The sequence below is a fragment of the Humulus lupulus genome, chromosome 2 (assembly GCF_963169125.1).
Source record: "Humulus lupulus chromosome 2, drHumLupu1.1, whole genome shotgun sequence".
Lineage (NCBI taxonomy): Eukaryota > Viridiplantae > Streptophyta > Magnoliopsida > Rosales > Cannabaceae > Humulus > Humulus lupulus.
Window position 1 is genome coordinate 250,153,040 of NC_084794.1, and position 9,310 is coordinate 250,162,349.

The window sequence follows — 9,310 nt, forward strand, 5'->3', positions numbered from 1 at the left end:
CTTGGATTGTCATCACCTTCTCAAGATCCATACGAATTCGGCCACGTTCCACAACGTGGCCTAGGAACTTGATGTTCTCTTGTGCAAATGAGCATTTCTCGCGCTTCACATATAGCTGGTTCTCTCTCAACTTCTGAAACACTTGAGCCAAGTGTTCTTGATGCTCTTCAATCGTGGCGCTATAAACCACGATATCATCCAAGTACACCACCACGAACTTATCTAGATACTCGTGGAATACTTGGTTCATCAGTGTGCAGAAAGTGGCAGGTGCATTTGTCAACCCAAATGACATTACTCGAAACTCAAATGCTCCATATCAAGTAACGCACGTTGTCTTTGGTTCATTCCCATTCGCGATCCTCACCTGATAACAGCCCGATCTCAAGTCCAACTTTGTGAAGTATTTGGCTCCACTTAGCTGGTCGAACAAATCAGCGATTAGAGGGATGGGGTAGGTGTTGTGAACTGTCACCTTGTTGAGAGCCCTATAATCAATGCACAGTCTCAAGCTCCCATCGTGTTTATTCTGGAATAACACAGGTACGCCAAATAGCGCCTTCGACGGTCTGATGAAGCCTGCCTCCAATAACTCCTTTAGTTGTTTCCTCAACTCTTCTAGATCAGGGGGCGCCATTCTGTAAGGCGCTTTTGTTGGAGGTTTCGCTCTAGGCACCAACTCTATCTGGTGATCAATCCCCCCTCTTTGGTGGCAAGGCTTTGGGGAGTTTATCTGGCATCACATCCCTATACATCTTCAAGAGCGTCGTAGTTTTTAGTGGAACAATCTCTTCCACTGATTCTTCGAATACGGTGGGTACTGCTACATAAGTGGGCTCCTGCTTCTTCACACCCTTCTTGAACTGTAAAGCTGATAGAAGCTTCACACCAGGGGTGGTTTCACCTTTGCGGGCACCATTGAAGCAGTCTCTCCCATTATGAGCAAACTCCCAATGGCAATAATTGGGATGGCACCTTTCTCGGTTAGGAAGTCCATCCCCAAAACTACATCGAAGTCATCCATATGGACCACAACTAAGTCAGTCTGTCCCTCCCACGTGTCGATTTTAACTTTTACGCCTTTAGCCACGCCAGTTGTGGCCAAGGCCTTGGAGTTGGCCGCTTTCATACGGTCTGCATCTTTCTCCAGTTTTAGTCCCAGTTGCTTTGCTTCGAGTTCTGAAATGAAGTTATGGGTGGCGCCAGTATCGATCATCACACTTTTGGTGGGCTTATCGTTGATGGTGGCATCCACGAACATTAGCCCCTTCCCCAGGGTCTTCTTCCCTTTTTTGCCATGCTTCTTGAGAGCATTCAACAGGTGGACAACACCCATGTGCGTGTACTATTCATCCTCCTCTTCTCCTTCGCCCTATTCTTCTTGGCCAATGAGGGCATTCAACTTGCTCCTGAAAGGGTAAACTGCCGACTTATGTGGTCCTTTGCAGAGAACAAGCTAGCAGCTTCCTCCCTGCAGCAGCATCTGTACCGCTTGAAGAACCGGACTCTGTTGTCCTCTTCTCTCCCCCACTCTTGCCCTGCCATGACTTCCCATACTTCTTACTCCCAGCGCTACTTAAGCTGGTTGGAGGGGTAGCCCTTTTCAGCAAGCTGCTCTCCGGAGTGTAGTCTGTTAAGCGTTTGGCAGCAGCTTGAGCGGTGGCTAGGTCAGACACACGCTGTCTTTGAAGTTCTTGCTTGGCCCACGATTTCAATCCCTCGAGGAAGCAGAAGAGCCTGTCTACTTCGGACATGTCCTTTATATCGAGCATTAGTCCTGAAAACTTCTTCACATATTCTCGGACTGTCCCGACTTGTTTAAGCTCTCTCAACTGGCGTCGAGCCATGTAGGTGACATTTTCTGGCAGAAATTGCATCTTCAGTTCTCTCTTCAGGTCTACCCAAGATGTGTTGGTGCACCTACCATTCTCTATGTCGTCATACTTTGTCCTCCACCACACCTTGGCATCCCCAAACAAGTACATGGTATCCATGGCGACCTTTCCTTCTTCTGAATCAGCCCACACAACTCTAAAATAGTGTTCCATGTCGAAGAGGAAATTTTCCAAGTCCTTTCTGTCTCTAGCCCCGTTATAGGGCCTTGGCTCGGGCACTTTAACTCGGCCATATTCCATACCTATCGGACCTATTGCAGGGGCATTCCCAACCTCTCGCATGGTTAAGTTTACTTTTGCAGTTAGCTCAGCCATTTCTTCTCTTAGCACGCCAACTGCCTCCCTGCAGTCTTCCGTAGTGTCATTTATGGAAACTTGTTGTTCCTTCAGCATGAGCTCCGCCGCCGCAATGCGCTCTTCCCACCGAGGGGAAACATAAGTACTTGTTAGAGTGTTTCTTTGCTCCAACGCGATTATTCTGGATAGGAGAACATCATTTTCCTTCTCTAGCGCAGCTATGCGATTGCTTGCATCTGACGATCCAGAGTTATGACTTGCAGAGGAAAAATCCCTAACCTTTTCGTCCAGGCCATCTAGTTCCCCCACATGCTTCTCAAGTGCTTCGATCCTCTGAGTGTTGCTCACCATTTGTGTGTTTTTCCAAGCTTTCCCTAACTTGGCTCTGATACCAACTGTCACGGGCCGGCTATTTGGGTACTCCAAGTAGACGGAATGTGCGGCACTTGCAGACACTTCAAGCTAGCAAGTCAGCCTACAACACACTCCTGCAGGCAAACAAACTCAGTGGTTAGCCACATATGCATCTCAGACATGCAACATGCAATAACGAAGTATGAGCAAGCACAAAGCAAGTCATTCCTTGGAACGTCCACACAACACAAAGCACACAACAAGGCAAGTGGCACGCAATGGCCCAACGAAGATAACAAATAAGTAACACATAGGCAACAAGGGAGCATACAAGGGCAAGTATGGATAAACATCATTTTATTAATATATAGCCTTGATAGGGCAAGAGAGTACACAACTTTGTGCCCCTATCTGCTGGTGGTCATGGTGCTTCCCTAAGTCACCAGGTCACTTCCCCCTAAGGAGCATTCTAGGGATACAAGGTCTTCCTAGTAACATATATGATTTTTTTCTAGGAGACATATGCATAATTACAAAATTTCCACTACCCTACCCCATGAGGTTGCTTGGTGCAAGTAGTGCAAATTGCCACGAACTAAAAGAATCAAATGAGTTTAAAAGTAGTGCAAATTGCATAGTTTTAGACGAAAAAATAGTTATAACTATGCTCGGGGGCTCGAGTGTTGTTTGTTTATACCCCAATAAGCTATGGCACGCAGGCCTACTCAATTTAAAAAGAAAAAATTATAAACAAGATGAAGTTACCGGGGCCCTTCGCCTCAGGGCACCTCTACCACCAGCTCGATCACCGAGTTAACTTCGAGGACACGACCCGCTGCCGAAGCCTCTTTCTCTTGAGCCACACGGGCAGTGTCCGCCTCAAGACGTGCCTCGAACTTGGTCTTCATATTGGGATCCTCTGTGAATGAGAGGTATATGTCTCTGTTGCTCTGCCACACAAAGAGCATGACCTCGGCCATCACATAGAGGTCTTTTGCCAGTTCATCGACTTTTCTTTTGGTCTTCTCTAACTCATCAACACGGGCAAGAGACTCTGCCCGAATCAACCAGAGCTCCTCGCAGACTTGGGCCAACTCCTCCTCCACTATCCGCGTACAGCCTGCAACATCTTCTAGTAACTTGGAGGATGTTTTCTCTAAGGCAGGCATATTCGACCTCTCAGTAACCAGTAGGTCCTCCACCTCACGGACACGGGTCTTGGTATCCTCCACTTCTTTCTGGAGCCGTGAATGTTCCTTTAGGGGGACTGCAGTCTCCTGGATTTAAGCAAGTTCCACCTGGACTCGAGCCAGCTCCTCTCGAGTTTTCTTCAGCTCGAGAGACCATGTTAGCACAAGGTCCCCAAGTCGTTGATTGAGGGTCGCAGTCTGTAAAATTGGATTATCAAGTCAGCCAAAAAGGCAGATAATATACACTGAACTTGGGCAAAAATTAAGAGACTTACCCTCGTGGAAGAGTGGTGGCAGGTAGCCACCAGCGCAACTTCATTGTTGCTGCCGCAACGGGTGAAGTTGCTGGTAGGCATCTCGTATAGGGACGTCGATAGTTCCTGCATGAGCTCCGTGCCGAGTGGTAGGGCCTTATCTCCTATTCTCCCTGCAAGGAAAGGTTCCATCTCTTCGCAGTGAGGAGGGAAGACGGGTTCCTTTGGTCAGTCCTCGCACAGGTATTCGGCCAGGAGTCGGGAGTCCTCGTTGCCCTCCCCGATACGAGCATTGTAGTAATTGATGACCTCCCTGTGCAGCTCTAAGTCATCAACTTCATAATGCTCCGGGAAGATAATCAGCCGAGGCACCCTGGCTTGAGGGGATCTCCTTCCCCTTCTTGGAGAATTCCTCATCTCGGGAGAGGGGGGGGGGGGGAAGCCTTGAGGTCAATGACCTCATCGGCAGCTGTTGTGCTCAGGGCTGGGGCCGGTGGAGCAGCAGCAGAGGGTGCTTGGGCATTTGATGTGGGTGTGGGCATTGCGGTTAGGGTTGTCGAGGTGTCAATCTCAGAAGGCCCCGACACCCTCTGACGTTTCGACCGCACTAGGTCAGAAAGGCCCATACTTTCTGTACAAAGAAAACACCCTGGTTAGTATCGATAAAAGAAAGGAAAATCACAATAGGATAAAACGCGAGACCAAATATAAAACTCCTTAGGAGCCCCACCACGATCAGGCTCCTCGGAATGGAGGGCAGAATGAGAGAATTCGTGTACAAGTTGACCCATCTCCTGCGTTAGGTTGGTCTCGTACTGAAAAAACCAGGAGGCGTGCATGGCTGTCGTCTCATCATGAGGCATAAAGCCTTAAGGGTGCCTCTTCCTCCTCGGGTTGCGAAGAAATACGTCGATGAGGTCCTGGTAGTCTTGGTACTCCTCTTTGAACTATCGACGCTCTGAGACTTGGCCACATTCGAGAAATGAGGGAGAAAAGGATGCAAGGCCGAAGAATGGTTTGGTAGGCTGAGAGAGGCTGAAGAGTAAAAAACACATGTAATGTAAAATGAGCTAAAGTAACGTTGGATAGTTGGTTCTCGACCTTTTATATGTCTAGTGCTTGGGGTGAAGTAAGTTCACCCTGACCATCAGATTACCTAAGACATAGGTACTCTAGAGCGATCCAAGGGTCGAAGATCAGAAAGGTGTGGATCATGATCATTGGCATTGGAAAAGGGAAATCTTGAGTATAGGTTGAAAGGACACCTAGGGTACGAAAAAGACGTTTCAGGCCGCGGACCTGACCCTCATTAATTGCAAGAATTGATGGGCCCAACAATGGGGGCTCAACACGTGTCAATTAATATCGTAGTGGCATTAGCAGACGTCCAAATGTTTCCATCTGAGGACTGTTCGATTTTTCCCTAGTTTTAAGTCTCCACTATCTGAGGAAGAGTAGAGACTTGGGGGGCAAATGTTGTCCGTGTTTTCAACAAAGGACACGTGGCAATCCGAGTAGGGCATGTGGCGAGGACGCGTGCCTCTTCAAGTGAGGCCACACCTCGAGGGTCAGTCCTCAGAGGGTGGATGTCTCGACTAGAGGCCATGTCCCTCGGATAAAGGTAGGGCACGGACGTCTCTCCAAGGCCATGCCCCGAGAACTGGCTAATAGTCCTCGATTTCCTTACAAACAGTTGTCTTTTAGGCCAAGGACCTTGTCCCCGGGACCTAGAAGGCTAGCCAGGTGTCAACCAATGCAGGTTTGCAACGTCAAAGGATCGCTTGATAGCCTTTTTGGCGATCCGTCCATAGTGTTGTCAATTGTACGACTCAAAAATTTGCACTCCCACTACGCCGCCTGACAAGGAAATACGTGCGGCATGCCCTGACAGTGCCAGGGGCATGTTCCCCATAAAGTAGGTAACTTTCTGTAGTGGGCCCTACATTTTTAGCCTGGGTCATGGTCTCTAGTTAATGCAACCCAATGCATTAAAGTGGTATTAATATCCCAATAACGGGGAGAATGTGTATTAATTAGCCCAACGTGTATTAATTGTAGATGATTAGAAATTAATGACCCCAACCTCTATAGATAGGGTTGGGGATCTCATTGTAAAGGGTTCAGAATTTTTATCAAAAGAGAGCCTTGTACTCAGAGCAATATAAACGCTGCCTGAGAAACTCCAATTGGAGATTGCCCTAGCAAGCTTCCAATCCCCTTAATACTAGAGACTCGTGGACTAGGGCTCTTTTATTGCCTGAACCACGTAAAAACTATTGTGTTCTTGTTGTTTATTTCTTTAATCTCTCATCTTTAAGTTGATAACAAAAAAGGCAATCAACAGATTTTATCTCTAGGCATGGCCCCATGGACTAGGTTTCTTGAACCACGTAAAATAACTTCTTATGTCACGTTACTTTTAGTTTATTTACTTTCTGTTCGTTTATTCTAATTCATCAGCAATCTGTCCCGATACATCAGAATATTGGTCTGATCAAACAATTTTTATAACTATTCCGCATTAATTAAATTGTTTGATAAATTCAGTTGGTTATCTTAAAAATCTGAATTTCATATGGTGTGGATGAGATAAGACAAACTAATACTTCTTGGGATCATCAACTCCCTTACGACAAAAGTCATTCCAGTGGTGAGATCATTTAAGTAAAACTAGGGTTGTACATTGGTTGGTTTGGTCGGGTTATATCATATTTTAAGTAACCCAATGTAAATATTGGGTTGCAAGCATCTAATTATAACCCGCCCAAATAAGAAAAAAAAAGTTCCACCTGCCCAATGATTTCAGTGGTTTGGTTGGGTTAACCCGTTTAAACCGATCATCAATGGTTTTTATTTTTTTTAGTGTTGATGCGGTTTTTCGCCAACAGTGAATAACGTAATTAGCTAGAATAAATTAGTACTTAAGGATAAACCGTAGTCAGGAAAACAACACTCAGGGGTGCTAGAAATGAAATATCAAGAATACTCGTTCCCTTTTACGTGGTTCAGAGGTTAAAACCCCCCTAGTCCACGAGTCGATATTATTACTGTATATTTCTCTATATTTTTGTAGAGTATTTGCTTTACACAGAAAGAACCCAACCCTTTTCCTTATTCAAGGTCTTGGTATTTATAGAAGAGCCATCCCAGGATAGGTGTTGGGGTTATCACGTGAATACAAATCCTTCATGTGACCTATCTTGCACAAATGATGAATATTACAATTTCCATTAAGGTATGGTCTAATCATTAGGTAAAACTGATCATGGGTTGTCTGGCATAATCAGACATGTGATGTCTGATTAGGCACGTTTATGTTACGTATCCGAGAATTCAGGGATAAATGGACATGTGATGTCTGATCACGCACATATATATAACATATCCAGGTTTATAAAGGTTCCTGGAAATGGCAGATCTTTAGTGTACCCCGACCTGAACATAACTCCAGATTGCATCAAGGACGATGTGCTTCATATGCGTCTCCATCTCGTGTCTTTATTGCTTTGTATTCCTTAGCTCGTGTTATTACCTGGGGAGTCGCATTGCCTTTGCAGAGGAAATATGAACTCACGGATCATCTAGTATTGTTCTTAGTTAGCCAGCTGTACTCGAGCTGCCTAAAAGATTCAGTTTGAAATATCAGGATGTACATTTGCCCCCTAAGTCCCTGCCTGTGTCTTATGACGTCATTCTCTGATTGACATGGTGGGGGCTTTTAAACTTATGCCGCGATTACCCAAATTCGGCACTACTTGAGTATGGGACATGTGGAACGCCGTAATTGGCGTCTGTTCGGGTTTTGAGGATTGCATTAAATGGCCTGGCCAATTTTTTGCCGCCGTTTAATCTTTTGAAACATGATCCTTCTATCTTACACCAGCCTGATCGGACGGTCCATGACACTTTATGCCTTTTACATATAAATAGGGTTGGCAATTTTCAGTGTTCATCACCTTTCATTCGAAACTTTTCCTCATTTTCTCTCTTCTGCACTTTAAAACCCTTATTCCTTTTCTGATAAAATCCCAAAAATCCCAAAAACTGTCACCAAAACCCTAAGAAACCCAATCACCAAGGTAACCCATACCTTTTTAGGGATCTAGATAGGGCTGTCGCTGACCTTAGGCTAGTTAGGTTTAACCCGAACCAGCTTGTACATCGCCACCCCAATGACCCTGACCATAACATAACCTTGCTTCAGTGTGTGGATCACTTGGTGGTTCGCCACATGGGCTATCCTAAGGGAACTATAGTCGTAGAAAACACCCTATCCTTTAGGTCAGCCCTTTTCGAGGAGTATGAGACCAACCTTAGGTCGTGGCCCTCCCTTCTCTTGGGTGTCTCTGTCCCTGGACTTAGGCAATACGTGGAGGAATCCAGCCCCGAGGTAGAATCTGAGCCTGGACCTCCCCTAATCCAAGAAGTTATAGACTTAGGCTCCCCTTCTCCTATAGCGGTTCCAAGGCTGGAGGTCGTGGCAATAGACTCCTCCTCTAGCTCGGAGAGTAGGACTTCTTGTCATACCCTGAGCATGTATGCATCTTTTACGTAGACTGATGACTTTACAAGTATACTAATGTTTCTTTCACTCTTTTTCAGGCGAGGAGATGGCACAATCTGGGGTCCCCGACATTCGCGCACTGTTTCAGGAAGGGAAATCCAGCTCGGGGCCACTTGTGAAGAAACCCCGGCCTATACCAAAGAAGACGCCTCCGGCTGCTGCGACTACCTCCAAATCCCCGGCTAAGGGGAAAGGCTAGAGCTCGATAGCTATAGTTGCTGTGGCTCAGGAGAAGAGGGGTCCGCCTGCACCTCCTCCTCGATTTTCTTCAGCCCCTGCTCGGGACCAGGCAGCACCAGCTGGTCCCCCAACGCCGATAGTCCCCGCCACCACCGTACGCATCCCGATCAATGCCCAGGACCTAGAGAAGATCCCAGACACCTTTCGGGGGACTGTCTACAAGACAGTGAACCATACGGTGGAGCATTTTTACAAGGCCAATCCGAAGGACCTGAGGGTGATCGAGGAGAGGAGCCCGGAGAATGTCATGGAATCTGCGCTGGGGATGAACCTCACAGTAAGCCAATTTTCCTTAAACTAACATACTCTTTTGATTTTATCATGGTATGTGCTTAACTGCTTTCTTAATTTTTGCAAACGGTCTTGGCTCAGCACCGTAGTATAGCTCGGGCTAGGGCCAGGAATGAAGAGCTTAAGGTCGAGCTCCAGACCGCTCAGGCCGCCCTGACTGCTACCCTCTTAGCTGCATAACAAAGTGAACTAGGTGCCAAGGCTGCCTTATCAGCGGCTCAAGAG